Source organism: Lithobates pipiens, unplaced genomic scaffold (genome assembly GCF_037356315.1).
Source record: "Lithobates pipiens isolate NorthernLeopardFrog02 unplaced genomic scaffold, aLitPip1_a1.2 Scaffold_8, whole genome shotgun sequence".
NCBI lineage: Eukaryota > Metazoa > Chordata > Amphibia > Anura > Ranidae > Lithobates > Lithobates pipiens.
Genome location: NW_027507903.1, coordinates 170,258,476 through 170,275,457, shown reverse-complemented (window position 1 = coordinate 170,275,457; position 16,982 = coordinate 170,258,476). Strand labels below are relative to the sequence as shown.

The following is a 16,982-nucleotide window of genomic DNA, read 5'->3' as shown; positions in this document are numbered from 1 at the left end:
CATAGATAAACATTTGATGATACTTTCCAAAATCTTATATTCTCTGGCAGATCCTGCATTGTAACCTGCCATTGCCAAATCCAAGCCAGAAGCCCATTTTCATGCAAACCTTGTGCCCCTAAATCCCTAAAACCTGTAAACAAGTCCACTTTGGCATCAAGGGATGCCCTTTTTTCCACAGTGGGGGACATCTGCTAGCCCTTGGGGCACCTTAAAAGACAGGATCTTAGATGTCTGGGTCTGAGAGGTGGTTTCCAGGTCATTTCTCTTCCCCAGTTCATATCTTCCAACCTTCTTGTGTCTACACACAGATAAGCAGAACTCCATGCAGTCCTTCTAGATATTCCAGAGTAAAAGATTATTCCCACTGTTCCCACTTGTAGTAAAAAGTTTTCAGAGATTTTATTCTAACTTTTTCACTGTTATGAAACCAAAAGAGAGAAAACAATACATTTTGGAACTTAAAGTTCTGAATGTATTCATTTAGTCCCAAAAACTCCACACAAAATCTGGCAAGTTTATTATAGCCTCCTTCAGTCAGAGAGACTTTCTGGCCTCTGTAGACATCAAGGATGTTTACTTGCATGTCCCTATTTTTCCAGCACATCAACAATTCCTTAACTCTGCTGTGGGTTGTTTGGCCGTTTGGCCTGTCTGGTGGCTGTGGGATCAGTACCACTTATTGATGACCACAAGAGAAACATTTCAAACTTTACTGGCATGACAAGGAGCACAAACAGATTCATAAAAAAATCATTTTAATTCAAATAGTATTAAAAACATTGCCAAGACAACTTGGTAAGAAAATAAACGACCTAGTGCCAAAGGCACAGTGAACCCCTCAGGATTGTTAAACGGATAGAGCAGGTAGGTAAAAAAGTAAACATTTTATTGAACCATCATAAACATAGTAACAAACAGTACAAACAACATATTCAGTGTATAACATCAGATAAAACCAAATGTATTATCAATATAAATACCCAGAATAACACATTATGTATGTTAGACACTGGCTGCTCTTGTGAAGTTTAACTGGCTCACTTGTGTGCACACTGGCATGGACACCTTACATGTTTCGGACCATTGTGGGTCCTTCTTCAGAGGTTTTTGGGTCATATGGGTAATAGATTCTACAATGTAAACATATAGTGTCATAGTGACATAGAGAACAAAAAACAATATATATGTATATGTAACTTCACATATAGTCAATAAAGATTGCATGGTCTTTACAGATGTGCATTGTTCCGGCTGTGGGACCACTGACCATCCAGCTGCCAACCTCATGGTATATATATCAGTGGGATCTTTCAGCCTTCAGCCATGTGCAATAATCATGTGTGCAATTTTGTAAGTAAAGACCATGCAATCTTTATTGACTATATGTGAAGCAACATATATATAATTTTTTGTTCTCTATGTCACTATGACACTAATACTATATATTTACATTGTAGAATCTATTACCCATATTACCCAAAAACCTCTGAAGAAGGACCCACAATGGTCCGAAACATGTAAGGTGTCCACGCCAGTGTTCACACAAGTGAGCCTGTAAAACTGCATAAGGGCAGCCAGTGTCGGACATACATGATGTGTTATTCTGGGTATTTGTATCGATAATACATTTGGTTTTATCTGATGTTATACACTATATATTTTTTTGTACTGATTGTTACTATCTTTATGATGTTTCAATACAATTTGTACTTTTTTTACCTACCAGGTCTGTCCATTTAACAATCCTGAGGGGTTCACTGTGCCTTTGGAGCTAGGTGGTTTATTTTCTTTTCAATACAATTGGATTGGAAGGATTAGGGTCTTTTTCCATACACATACCAATCCTTCTAGATTTTAAACAACTTGGTAAAGACAAACCAACATAATATTTGCTATGCGGGCAGGCAATTAGTTATCTGATATCTTAAAAAATACAAGGCTGAATTATTAAATACTGAGAATGTATGTATATTCCCCATGTGTAAACAGGTTTCTCGTTCAAGCTTAATCAAAACTCATGAAGAAGATTGTAGTGATAACTCTATGCCTAATACACAGCCGACATCAGAAAGCTCCCTGGGTGGACACAGAGACACCAAGAGGGACCAATCACATAAGGCAGCATAAGGTAATAGTTATGGTTACCATAAAATAAAAGGTCCAAAATGAGACACAGTACTTGAAATATCGTCAAAGGTGCATATAATCCTGATTCTGCGTGCCATCAAGTAAACTGTGAAAGAAGAGAAGGATAAACCCCCTGTTATAGGTAGTATAGCAAGTTAATTAAATATTGTGGCCCCACACACCAGAAGGCACATATCCAACACATATGAGTTACAAAAGATGGACAAGGAACCTCATCCCAGATGATCAAGCATAGTAATGACAGTACCACATCCTAGGAGGAAAAGGCCCAAGCAAGCTGTTTCTTCCCTGAAAGTCCTTCCTTGTCTGCTTTGCAGCATCAAGACAGAAGGCATTCTGGTGATCCCCATAACCCTGATAATCCATGCAAATGTGGTACTCTGTGGGCTCCTTTAAATTGCCATTATATTTTAATCCAGGGACTGATTCCCCGTCCTGGCATTAATGGCAAGGTACTCCTGATGATGTCATATTTGATGAAACGATAGTCGGGACTCTACGCACACACGTTCTGCACATGCGCAATTGGATTTTAAACGGACCTGTATGTCCATTTTTCCTTGCAAGGATTATTACCACAATTTTTATATATTTGCCTTGGAGTTTTTGTACTGCAACTCCTGTCTTTTAATAAAACGTCTTGAGAAGACATTCTGTACTATTGGAGCCTTTTTATCTTTTTTATATTATCCTGCTTTTCACATCATTGGGATTCGAGTGGATGTCCATGGATCCTTCTGGAAAGGTATGCTGAAGTCTTCCATCAGCGAATCTTGGATTTCACTAAAAGCGCTGTTTGGCCCCCTTAATAGGGGAGGTCGCAGGCTTTCTGGTAAGCCTTTTATCTTAATGAGGTGACGGGAAACATGGTGTTGAGCATGCGTTATATGTTGCACAATGAAGTCACATATTGGATTTAAGCAATTTATGAACCATTTCTTTCATCTTTATAGTTTTTCACTTCCGTGCATTTTTTATGCGACTTTGGTTTCCTTCTGCATTGTCGCATGGGACTGCACTAAATTAAATATTTTTGTTGTATATAACACAATCTATCCCATTTGCACTGTATAGTTTCACTTTATTTGAAGTTATGCTACTTAAGATTATGGTCACATTACACATTTATTATTGTGTTATATTTTCTTCACATATGTTCTCATGCACAGAGTCTTTTTGTGGCCAAACTTAGTGTCGCACTTTACAATTTACATATCGTTTGCACTTTTGTGCGTTTTTTTGCAACTTTGTTTTCATCTTGCATTTGTCGCATGGGATCGTACTAAAACTAAATATTTTGGTTGCGTATAATACAATTCATCATATGTGCACTGTATAGATGCACTTTATTTGAATTTATGCTATTTAATGTTTATGGTCACATTGCACTTTAATAATACAGTGTTATATTTACTTTCATATATGTTTTTATGCATAGGATCATCTTGTGCTTAAACCTAGCGCTGTACTTTATTTTTTGCATATTTATTTTGTGGCCTGTATATGGGTTATAGTGCTTAGCTGCAGGTCATTAATTGACACATTTTTCACATTGTTTAATTAATTTATCACTTAGCGCAGATATATCATTTGTATTTCTATTAATGGCATTGTCTTGAGGGACAAGGACCTCTCTGAATCTTCCTGTGAGGCTAGAAGTTAGGAAGTCCACTTCCCGCAAGGACTACCATCACACACGGAAGACATGCTTTCCTCACAAAAAAGAACCTCTGGGATAAATCCTGACCTTTTTTGCAATCAGGCCTTGATCAGCATTTTAGTACCATCAAGGGACCACGTAACCACTAGCTTCCTTTTTATTTTATACAGGGTTTTTCTTGTGTGGGTATCCCTGTGCTTTCACGCTTCACTCCATGGGATTTAGATTTAGTTCTAAAAAGTCAACCTTTGAACCTTTCAGGGATTTTCCCCTTTTCACTCTTAGCCCTTGTACACACGGTCGGACATTCTGACAACCAAATCCGTTGGATTTTGTCAGACGGATTTTGTTTGAAACTGTTGCATACACACGGTTGGACAAAGTTGTCGGAAAATCCGATTGTACATAACGTGATGACGTTATTTCGTTACAATGGGACTACGTTCAGGCTAGTAGCCAATAGCTTTGGTCTAGGAATTTGATCTGAGCATGGATGGCACTTTGTTCATCGGAGTAGGCTACACATGATCGGAGTATGTCCGATCGGAGCATGTTGTCGGAAAATTTTATAGACAAGTTGGAAAACTTGGTCCGTCGGATATTCCGACGGAAACAGTCCGATGGAGACCACACACAGTCGGATTATCCAACAATACGGTCCGATCGGACACATTTCGTCGGAATCTCCGACCATGTGTACAAGGGCTTACAGTCAAGGTAGTATTCCTTGTTGACATCATCTGTGTGGGGCATGTGTCTGAATTGGGGGTTTGTCCTGTAAAGAACCCTTTCTATTGTTACACAAGGGCAAAATTTGTATTAAGGCCTACAGCCTCCTTCTTTTCTAAGGAGGTTTTGGCCTTTCACCTTAGCCAGGACATTGTGCTTCTGTCCCTCTCCCTGACCCCAGTGAACCAGAAGGAAATTTCACTTCATTGTCTGGATGTAGTTTGAGCTCTGTGTTCCTACCACACATCCACTGTCTTCATTAGAAAGATACACTCTCTTTTTGTCATTCCTGATGGTCCCCCCAAAAAGGAGCCAGATTCTTATTCTAGGATTTCTTGGTGGCTCAAACAGCCCACCCTCATGGTATCCAGGGGGCAGAAACCCCTATCTGAGTGGACTGGTTCTCCTAAGACACTCATCTTGCATTGCTTGCATTAATTATGAACGTGTCAGAGCAGGCAAGATGGCCGTGAACCTAAATCGAAGTTTGCGTACTGAAGCACATTTTCATTAACTCTTCTGTTTGCAAACAAAGTTGTTCATGGACAGAAGCGTTTGTGAACTGAGTTGTTTATATATATATATATATATATATATATATATAGATATATATATATATATATATAAACAATTTGCCATACAATCCTACTATTTAATGAATAATAGCATTTCTTTCTGCTTAAATTGTTTTACATTATGCAAACTAGCACAGCTATTTTAGACAAATGTTTTGTTTGCTTAAAGAAATGAATGCAAGAATCTGAGGTCATGAAAGATAAATAGGATATGGCAGACTACACTTCATTATCCATTAACTCTGGTCTTTCAAGAAATACTAATTGCTTGGAGTCTGTGAATACCAATCTTCAAGTATTACAAGTTCCATCTGTCATTTAGAATGTAAGAAATAATTTGGTTTTCATACACCTTCATGCTCTACAGAATATTTCATGAACTATATTGTACTGAAGATTTAGTATAGAAAAACAAGCAATTCTTTGACATGTATTGACAAAAAAAAAACGGTTTTGAAAAAAACGGGTTTGCCTTATTTTTAGGAACATTGCAAAAGGTTAAAAAATATGTTTTACCTCACTTACTAAACTTACAGAAAAGTCATTTTCCTAAATATTGGAAGAAATTCATGGCTCCTCTTATTAAATAATGGCTTACCTACAGTAAATTATTTATGTCAGACTACTGCATAAGCTTACATTTGATCAAAGAAATGGTGCACAAAATTTCTTTAAAATTCAGACTTGCTGAGTGGATTTAAGAACATCCAGTTTATGTTTTAACATTGTGCCATTTAAAAGTTACAGTTCAAGTTTTAAAATCTCAAGAATAATTTCAATCTCATGTTAAGTGTCTCCACACAACTAAAGTAAACTATGGCACATCCTAATTTTACATGGAGAGAGTTTAAGGAAGAAATATTGATTTTTCAGGCACAGATAATTAGGTTAAAAAATATGTATTTATTTTCATAAAATTGATAAAAAATAGAAAAGACAATGAGTTTAAAATCCCATACTAATACACTGTATATCCAAATATTTGAATGTCTGTTCAGTATGCACCCAAATGATTAGTTACCCCGATACAAGGTAGCATTACATGACCAAAGGACAGTCTTGTAAGAAAAAGGTAGTCTGGGGGTCTAATCCAATCTTGGGGTGAATAAACGGTTTTGTTTGCTCGACTAGTTTTGCGTTCGCTAATGTGCTTCCTCAGGACCTTATGCATTTATATACATAGATGTGTAAGTAAAGATGAACACAGGAAAGCAGATGCAGAGACATAAACACAGAAAATGGTTCCTATCTCTAATACATGGACGTTTCTGCCACATGATATAGGCTGAACTCCCGGTGCATCTAAAAGTAGATATAAGCTGGTAGGAAATGACATGGCTATGGCACTTAATCCCACAATGTTGCCTCTGCGTACAAAAAAACTGGGTCAACCAGCCACTTTAGTATAATCATGGGGCTCTAGAGTGTGCCCAAAATAATCATCTCACTAGTGTGAAAGGTTACATAAAAAGCATGCCTAGGTTCTCTGTCTCCTAAGGACTTTCCTTTTCTTACAAGACTGTCTTTTGGTCATGTAGCGCTACCGTATCAGGGTAACTAACCATGTGGGTGCATACTGAACAGACATATAATTAATTGGATATACAGTGTAATTCATTTTTAATTTTAACCACTTAGGGACTGCCCGCCGCAGTTTTACGGCAGCTGTTTGAAGGAGGGTATTGTTGTTATGGCAGCAGCTAGCTGCCATAACCCTGGTATCTTCCTTTTCAGCTGAAGTTCCGCTACAAGATAAAAGTGGTCTCTGTGGCGGATTCGCCGCGAGATCACTTTTATTGGTGGCGGGAGAGGGGCCTCCCTCCCGCTGTGATCCGGTGCCCTCCGCTTTTTACCGGAGCCGCCGGCAACGGTGGAGGCGATCGCGTCCTCTTGCTGGCTCAGTATGGAAATTAGTGAGGGGAAGATGGCCCACCCATCTCCATACAATTGCTGGACGGAAGCAACGTCAAAATGTTACTTCGGCACACAGTTCTTAAAGGGCCATTTAAAAAAAAAAATTTAAATGACAAAATTATTTTTTTTCTATTGCATTTTTGTCTAAATATGAGATCTGAGGTATTTTTGACCCCAGATCTCTTATTTAAGAGGTCCTGTCATGCTTTTTTCTATTACATGGAATGTTTACATTCCTTGTAATAGGAATAAAAGTACAATTTTAATGTGCCCCATCCCGATGAGCTTGCGTGCAGAAACAAACGCATACGTGAGTAGTGCCGGCATATGAAAACGTTGTTCAAACTACACATGTGAGGTTTCACCATGATCGGTAGAGCGAGATCAATAATTCTAGTCCTAGACCTCCTCTGTAACTCAAAACATACAACCTGTAGAATTTTTTAAACATCGACTATGGAGATTTTTATGGGTAAAAGTTTGTCGCCATTCCACGAGCTAACCATTCCATGGGCTAACTATAATGTTGTCTTATTATTTCATTCAAAAAGGTGTGCGCTTGAAAGACCGCTGCTAAAATACGGTGTGACATCTGAAAGTATTGCAATGACCGCCATTTTATTCTCTAGGGTGTTAGAAAAAAATTCATAATGTTTGGGGGTTCTAAGTAATTTTCTAGCAAAAAAAATGTTTTTAACTTGTAAACAACAAATCTCAGGAAGAGGCTCGGTCCATAAGTGGTTAAAATGACTAGAGAATCCTGTGACTGTGGATTTTGGTGATTGCATGGGGTTTTATTTTGTGTCAGTAATTGGGGGGGGGGGGGGTAGGGAGTTCAGCTTCTAAACAGGGGATTTGGATAAAAAAATAAAATTTTATGAAAAGATTTACCAAACAAAAACAACCTTGGGATGTTGTCAGTGTAATTCTGAAAACAGAATGAGAAATCCGCATCACTCACTTGTAACCAACGTGTCTCTGCTGTCAGACTTGTATGGATTGGGGAGGGGGAATTTTTCCTCCACTTTGCAGGAGGCCAAGATTTTTTTTTGTCTTTTCTTGTAAAACTAAAAAAGTGTTCATTAAGGCTGGGTTCACACCGCTGCGATGCGGGAACGCCGCGAATCCGCGGCGTTTTCCCGCATCGCATTACTCCCGCCAGCAGTTCACACTGCCCTATGCGGACGGCTGGGAGTGTCAATGATATGTTAATGACACCCCCAGATCCGTCCGCATATCGCAGTGCGATCTGCCGACTCCCACAGGAATCGGATCGCATGGTGTGAACCCCCATGCGATCCGATTCTGTTGCGGACCAAAAAAAGGGTCCTGTGCGAGTTTGCTGCGGGAGCGAGGCGAATTCAGCCATTCTATCTGTATGGCTGAACTCGCATCGCTACGGAGATCGGATGTGATTTGCGGTGCGAATCACATCCGGATCTCCCCCCGCAGCAGTGTGAACCCAGCCTAAAAAATAAAAAACAGTGTACAATTAAGATGCACAAAAGTATACAGGAATTGCAGAGATATTTCTAAGTCCAAAAACACATAAGTTACTTGCCAGTTTAAAAATATAAACTTAACTTAAATGAAACGTAGGTCAAAATCTAAACGTAACTAATTTTTTGACTTGGTTCGTCATTGCCAACATAAACGCTGTCCCGTGTGGATGGTATAACATGCAAAGGCCATAAAACATATACTAAGTTAAACCTGGTAAAGTTTCAGAATTTAAAGGCTAAGTTCACATTTCATAACATGTTATCTGCACCCCCCCACCCCGTTCCCCCATTGTGACAATACGCCAGGGATCTTCTCCCCCCACCTGCTGTCACAGTTTAAAGAAAAGGGCCAGTGTGGGGCACCACCCAGCTGTCCATGTGGGGCTCTGCCCACCCAGCCACATCATTCATTCACAGAGGTCTGTGAGTGGGAGAACTACAACTACTGCTTTTAATTCTCAATGAACTACCATGGCACTGATGAGTACTGTAGGAAGTTCATTAATTCTTCCTGTCATTCAGTAAGTACCTGCCTTTGCGTGGTATGGGTAGATAGCTACACTGACAGTCTGCAGGAACCCTGCATTGCACCCACAATCTGCTGATCACAGGTACATTGCTTTACAGGCTCCTAATAGCAAATAATAAATTCACATTTTGTTTTACCTGCAAAAAGATGTGCATTTATTATTATTTTTTTAACAAAGGTTAACTATGTAAATTCTATTACTGCAATGTTATGTTTTGGTGATATGTTCTATTATTTAGCTATGCCACATAATATTTGTTTAGATATTGTTAACAACTCAGCAGTCTGAAAACATTTATGATGATCTGGGCTAAATGCACAGCAAGAAGCCTAGTTTTCTCAGTATTTGAGACATATTTACACTGCAAGCCATTATTTATAAGAGTGGACTATAGTGAATTGTTAATAACTGCTCACCAGGGTTACTGTGTGTTGACTGTACTTTAAAGAAGTCTTTGCAGATTTAGGAGCTGAACAGTGTAAAGCTCTAAAACTGTGTAGGCTTCATCTTAATAGACCATTAGTAAATTTGGTCTTTAAAACCAATAACCACAAGAACATTAGTGCATTGCTTCAGCTGATGTTAAGGCAAATGCTACTTGTCAAAAATGATTTCACCAACACAGAGATTAAAATCACAACACACCAGCCTGCCCAACATTATCCAAATCAGTGGTTGCCAACCTTTCAGACCTCATGGATCACTAAACTGACAATTTTGAATCCCGCAGACCACTGGCATGAACTTGACATGCTTTATATACACAATTCCCTGGTTATGTGCCCCTCCCCAGATCACACTGCTGCCCTTTACACACGATGCTCTGGCTCTCTGACCCCTCTGTCCCCCTACACTCTGAATCACACTGCTGCCTTACACATACTCAGAATTGTCTCTCACCTCTTTATCCAGCCATGTGCGCAAGCTTTGTGCTCCCTCCCACAGTCTGTGATCAACACTGACATTTGAAATCCCCTCCTTCTTCACCTCCAGCTCTCTGCACTACTCTGGCACCTCCCTCTGAGTTCCACAGGAGCCAGAACTACAGAGGAGGCACTGGGTATCAATGAGCGCTGACAGAATTGACTGTTAGCGTGCATTGAGAACACCATTCGAAACAACATTGGGCTGTATACATCTGCCACAATGTTGCTTTAAGACAGAACTCCTGGGGATCACCAACATTTTCTCATGGACCATCAGTGCTGCATAGACCACTGGTTGGTGACTGCTGATCCAAACCAAACACATAAGAAATGCTATCTATTACTTCTAATTCATGCCTTTTTTTCTTTCTTAATTTTTTCCTGTAATAGTATGCACATTTCTAAATCTTACAATTCACTCTGAATCTTTGAAAGTTGTATAAGAACATCCACACCGATTTTGCCAACAAGTGCCTTGCTGCAGAGCAACCTCCTGGGAGTAGAAACATTGTGGATTCCAAATTATAGAAACTAGGCAAAATTTGGTTTCATGATTGAAGGAAGTTTATATTTCAGCAGAAGTTAAGATGAACTAAGCACATACTGAGTAACTCTAGTGAACAATCTACAATAAATGACGCTCTACATGGGCATGGAGATCAATCTGAGGACCAATGGCGGCCAGTGTTTTTTTTTTGGGGGGGTGGCAAACAGTTCCACTCCCCCCGGTTGGTCGGTCAGTCTGGTGGGTCTGGTGCACTTACCCCATCTATGGTTGGTAGCACTTCTCCCGGGTTTCATTGGGGGGCAATTGGGACTCTTTTCTTTTTGGCCAATCGGAAAATGGGTCTCAGACCTGCTTCGGATTGGCCGGATTGAGGATCAGTGTTTCAATAACAAGTATTAATTTGCTGTTGTAACACCTGGGTGGGCTCCTGACGCAATGCTCACCCTGTTTTTAAGCCTATTAAAGCCTCTGGCTCTAATCAGGTGCTTCAAAAAACACCCCCACTGCTGTAATTCATGCATCCGGCATCCTGAAAGGGGCCAAATGCATGAATAGGGGGTGGTGGTGTCCTGTCAAAATAGCGGCTGTGGATAGAGCATGGGGGTGGTGGCCATGGATAGAAGGGTCGCTGCTCAGGCTCCCCTAATGGATGGGCCACCACTGCTGAGGACTAACATAAATACCTGTAGGCAAAAGAGCAGCTCTGCACGTCAGAAGTAATGTTACATTAGTCACCTACTAATCCTCCTAATCATCTTAACATTAACAACTTCAAGTAAGTGCTGTTATTTTACACATCATTTATTATATTTGAAACTTGTGATTCTTTAGATGGCCATTACACTTTTTTATTCAGCAAATCTGAATTACAGATTACTCGTGCTACAAAGTCTGAGGCACAAAGTGGGCAGAGAGGCATTTTAATGTCCTACTGCACCACCAATGATGTAATGAACATTGTCGTGCTCTCTTTCTCTCTCTCAGGCAGGTAAGTATGACAATGCTTGTTATTTATTTCTTTTTTTAAAGAAAAATTCTTTCACTATAAGTTACACATGGGGCCACACTAGAGCAAGTGGTCTTCTAAATAAGTTTCTTGTTCATATATTATCTATTTATGTAAGGTTAAGGTTTTTATTATGTATTACAAATGTTTGAAATAGTAATAGTTTAGAAGTTTGAACTTAGATTGATACCATTTATTGGCTAAATAAAAAAAGATTGTAGTACAGCATTTCAAAGCATACTGGCTTCTTCTTCGGGTAATTATGTTATTGGCTTGTGTAAATGAATGTGTCTTGGACTGTCTACAGAAAAGCTTTTATGTCAGGGAGGGAAGAATTGTGTGCATTAACATCTGAGCAGTCTCCAACATTCTTATTAAAATGTAAGCAGTCTATGTAAGACGTTCGCTATTTTTGATCAATCTATGGTGGTCTTTAGTAATATTAACAGTCTTTGTTGGTTTCGGTTATAACAGTGAATAGTGGATAGTAACAGTCGATTTTAGGAAGGGTTATCTATCCTGCCACTAAAAATCTTAATAAAAACTTTTGTGAACAAAGAGCGCTTTCCTCAAACTGGATCTACTTGCATATGGACCTAAAATAAGTCACAATTGCTAAAACATGCCTATGTAACATTGTCCCCTTTTAATATGGTCCCTCACTTTCACTTTCTCTTGTGGGTCCGAGTACCGTAATTCAACAATGTTTAGACTGGGCCAAATATTATTATTGACCATGCACGGTCTATTTGTTCCACCTTAGCTGGGGAAAGATAATTATCAGAGAACAAAGTAAACTAATACAAACATGAAGACGAGCTTCATTTGATAGCTAAGTTACAAACACATAACACCACAAATGAACAAGCTGAATGCACAACTTTAAAACAATTTTGCATTATGTTGTGTACTAATATGGCGGTTTGTGGTATATTGAAAACTATGTTACACTTTTGAAGAGAGAGTTGATTAAATATGACAACTTATTTTTTTTCACAAAAAAGGTCAACAGGGTTCTTTGACAGTAATAAATGTATTAAAATACGCAGAAGCTGTATTATTCTAAAATCTTGAGTGTTCAGCATGTTGGCTTATAAATGAAGAACTGCTAAGGGCAGCTTAAAAAGCTTGCAAAGCTTAACTGAAAAATGAGTGCCTCCAGGACAGGATTTGTCATTGTTCTATTAATTAAAAATAAGTTTTAGATTATTGCATGGGTAATATATACATATACTATATATCTATATATGTATAGATATACAGTGCCTTGAAAAAGTATTCATACCCCTTGTAATTTTCCACATTTTGTCATGTTACAACCACAAACGTAAATGTATTTTACTGGGATTTTCTGTGATAGACCAACACAAAGCGGCACATAATTGTGAAGTTGAAGGAAAATGATAAATGGTTTTCAATTTTTTTTTACAAATAATTATCTGAGAAGTGTGGCGTGCATTTGTATTCAGCCCCCTTTACTCTGATACCCCTAACTTAAATCTAATGGAACCAATTGCCTTCAGAAGTCACCTCATTAGTAAACAGAGTCCACCTGTGTGTAATTTAATATCAGAATAAATACAGCTGTTCTGTGAAGCCCCCAAAGGTTTGTTAGAGAATCTTAGTGAACAAACAGCATCATGATGGCCAATGAACATACCAGACAGGTCAGGGATAAAGTTGTGGAGAAGTTTAAAGCAGGGTTGGTTTATAAAAAAAAGTATCCCAAGTTTTGAACATCTCATGGAGCACTGTTCAATCCATCATCCAAAAATGAGTATGGCACAACTGCAAACCTACCACCTAAACTGACAAGCCAGGCAAGGAGAGCATTAAGCAAAAATAGTCTATTTCCATTGGATTATCTTCAGTACTAATCTAACAGTATAATAGGATTAGTTGAGGACATAATTTCAATAGTTTTATTGTGTGTCTACAACTTTCAAGCCACATATTATTCCCCACATTTGCAAGGGTATTACATGGGAGTAAGTTGACAGCCTAACGTCCTCAGTCATACAAGTATACACTAATATTTTCTAGTGTTCATAACAGATATCAATAAATGAAATGCAAGATAAATGCATTATTCTCTCTGGCACTGGATTTGAAGCTGCTGCATTTTCATTTTAGAAAAACTACTTTAGATTTTTTCTAAGTTCATCTTACATTATGTTCTTTATTTCACTACTTTTTATACACAAGGGTCAGCATATGTACCAAATTTAAAGCTGTTTGTTCTAAAGAATATATTTTATCATTCAGCATTGAAGGGGAATCCGGGGAAAGTGTTGTTTAGAGGTACATACCAGTCATAGAAATATACATAATAGCAGAAAATGACCAAGTGGGTCTATTAAGTCTACCCCTTGAAAATAAAACTTCCAGATGCATAATATGAACTATAGCCTACCAGTTCAGCACTTTTTTTTATCTAAGCTTTTCTCTAATGTACCAGTCTAGCCAGTCTGTTTTCTCAGGTGACCCAAGAACCCTTTCTTGTGATGCAGGGCACCTATCTACAAATACATCCACTGCAGATACCTTGCTCTCTTTCATCTACAGAAACCCAATCTAAAAGAAAAATAACCTTATACATTTCTACAGATAGCAACTAGATTCAGACACAGAAGCTAAAATGTGGCTAATTAAACTGGAATTACGGCTTGAGACTGTGACCCCTTGGGATGCACACATGAGTTCGGTCTTTACTCTTTTACATAGAACTTAATAAATACATTGAATTAACTCTCTAATTTTAGTTCAGTTAGCGTACTGCTGAATAGCAATATTGGCTCACAAATTTGATTCACTTGTTATTGTCCCATCAGCAACTAATCCAGTTTGATATTTTATTTTCTTATTTTATTTTATTGTCAGTTACTACTTAAGGCTCAAATAAGACTGGTTGCATCAGGATTACTAATTCCAGAGAAGGTCAATTGTACTAAATAGACCAATTAATCAAATAGATTCTCTGTGACCAACTATTGATTTATTATCACTTGTTAACACACACTACCTAATCAGTGACAGCAAAGTTTAACATAGCGAATAGATAGGCAGGGGATCAAAACACTTACAGCTCTGAAAAAGCTATAGGAATTTCAAATACACATACTAAACCATACCATTAGAAAAATAAAAAAAATGTTAGGTAGCAAAGAGAACTAAATCTTCTATTGTGAATTACCATATTCAACACTTCTTTAATGTCCTGTGCTTACAGGTGGTCATATCAGGGAAGTACAATACGTAGTTTGAGAATATCGTTATTTTAGTTGACCTTTTATTTATTTTCAGAAGCTATGTCCCTGTGACATAAACAAAACTCTATAAAAAGCAATGCCAAAAATATCCACAGTAACTGACACTTGAGATTGAATAAAACATCCTTTCTAAAGCAGGCATGACCTACAGAATTGCATGACCTTCTGTAGACAAGTAACAAGAATAATGTTTGGATTTTTACTACTGCCATAGCCATAGAAAGAAAGTCATGCTTTGATTTCCACTACAGTTTTCTTTTTGCTCTTTAACACTAAAATATGTACTGGTACCCAGAACTGTGCAACTCTTTTTTAGGCGAGTTGTATCCCTTAGAATTGGGGCAATACATTTTGTGCAGAAAATCACTTAATCTGACAGACTTACCCTGTGAAAATGATGGTTACCAACCTTTTCACCTGACAGTGGATTCACTGGACTAGGATTGCTATGGGACCAATTTTAGATATAAACAAGTAAAAGGCACAGCACACTGAGTGACCCTATTACACCCCAATAAAAGTTAAAATTAAAATCAATTTATGTCCATATATAGTCCATAGACAGAAGTCCATAGACTGTGGGCTGGCCCAATGTAAGAATATCAGTTATATTCCAGTGGGTCTGAGGAAACAAGGAGGAGAGGTGCCTCTAAGTGTAGAAGTTTAGGCACTTTTATTAAATAATAAAGTTGGCAACCTACATTTGTGAAGGGTTAAAAAAGCACATCTGTGGGGGAAGCATCCCAAAGGTAAGTAAAGATGATAGCAATCCTCCGTCCCTCAGTTGTGATGCCTGCAAGGCACTACAGCCCTCTGCTGATCACCGTAGAATGGTATGGTGGCCATGTGGTGAAGAGAAATCAGAGCGAGGCTTGGTGCACAGGACGATGGATGATGAGGATGGATGATGTCATCAAGGTGTGATGCGTTTCCGAGCATGTGTGCATCATTCTACGGTGATCAGCAGAGGGCTGCAGTGCATTGCAGACATCACGACTGAGGGACAGAGGATTGATATCATCTCTACTTACCTCTGGGATGCTTCCCCCACAGATGAGCTTTTTTAACCCTTCACAAATGTGAGTTGCCAGCTGTATGTTTTAATAAAAGTGCCTACCTTTCTACATTTAGAGGCACCTCTTCTCCTTGTTTGGACCAATTTTAAAGGTGTATAATGCTGCTCTGTCTTTCTGTATGTATGTATATGTATATGTATATGCAGAAAATGACACAATGATAATTCTCTGTTACCCTTAGCAACTGAGTGAACATTTCATTTTGTTTTCCAGCTTTCCCCAGAAAAATGCCAGATGGATAGGACTGCTTGCTATGGGTAACATGGATGATTTTCTTTTAGAACCACAATACATACGACCCATTATCCACTTAAGCCTCGGACCAATTTGCAGCCAAAGGACCAGGTCCCTTTTTGCGATTCGGCACTGTGACGTTTTAACTGACAATTGCGCGGTCATACAACGTGGCTCCCAAACATAGTTGGCGTCCTTTTTTTCCCACAAATAGAGCTTTCTTTTGGTGGTATTTGATCACCTCTGCGGTTTTTATTTTTTACGCTATAAACAAAAATAGAGCGTCAATTTTGAAAAAAAATCAATATTTTTTACTTTTTGCTATAATAAATATCCCCAAAAATATATAAAAAAACATTTTTTTCCTCAGTTTAGGCCGATACATATTCTTCTACATATTTTTAGTAAAAAAAAAATTGCAATTAGCGAATATTGATTGGTTTGCGCAAAAGTTATAGTGTTTAAAAAATAGGGGATAGTTTTATAGAATTTTTATTAATATTTTTTTTTACTAGTAATGGTGGCGATTAGTGAATTTTATTGTGACTGCGGCATTATAGCGGACACATCGGACATTTTTGACACATTTTTGGGACCATTGTCATTTATACAGCAATCAGTGCTATTTAAATGCACTGATTCCTGTGTAAATGACACTGGCAGTTAACCACTAGGGGGCAGTGTAGGGGTAATGTGTGACGTTATGTTTTTTTTATTGTAGGGGGCGTGGCCTGGCATGTGACATCACTGATCGTTTTTCCCTGTAAAAGGGAAAAGACGATCGGTGACAGCCACACTAGGAAGCAAGGGGAGAAGTTTGTTTACACAGACCGCTCCTCGTTCTTCAGCTCTGTGACCCGATCGTGGGACACCAGCGGCGATTGGGTCCGCTGGTCCCGCAG

At 38.5% G+C, this 16,982-nt stretch overlaps 1 protein-coding gene across 11 annotated transcripts in view; it reads right to left on the bottom strand.

Annotated features, from left to right (window-relative positions):
- The window catches only part of MAGI2 (membrane associated guanylate kinase, WW and PDZ domain containing 2), a 1,006,736-nt gene that overhangs the window by 169,663 nt on the left and 820,091 nt on the right, over positions 1-16,982 (bottom strand). The window lies entirely within an intron of this gene.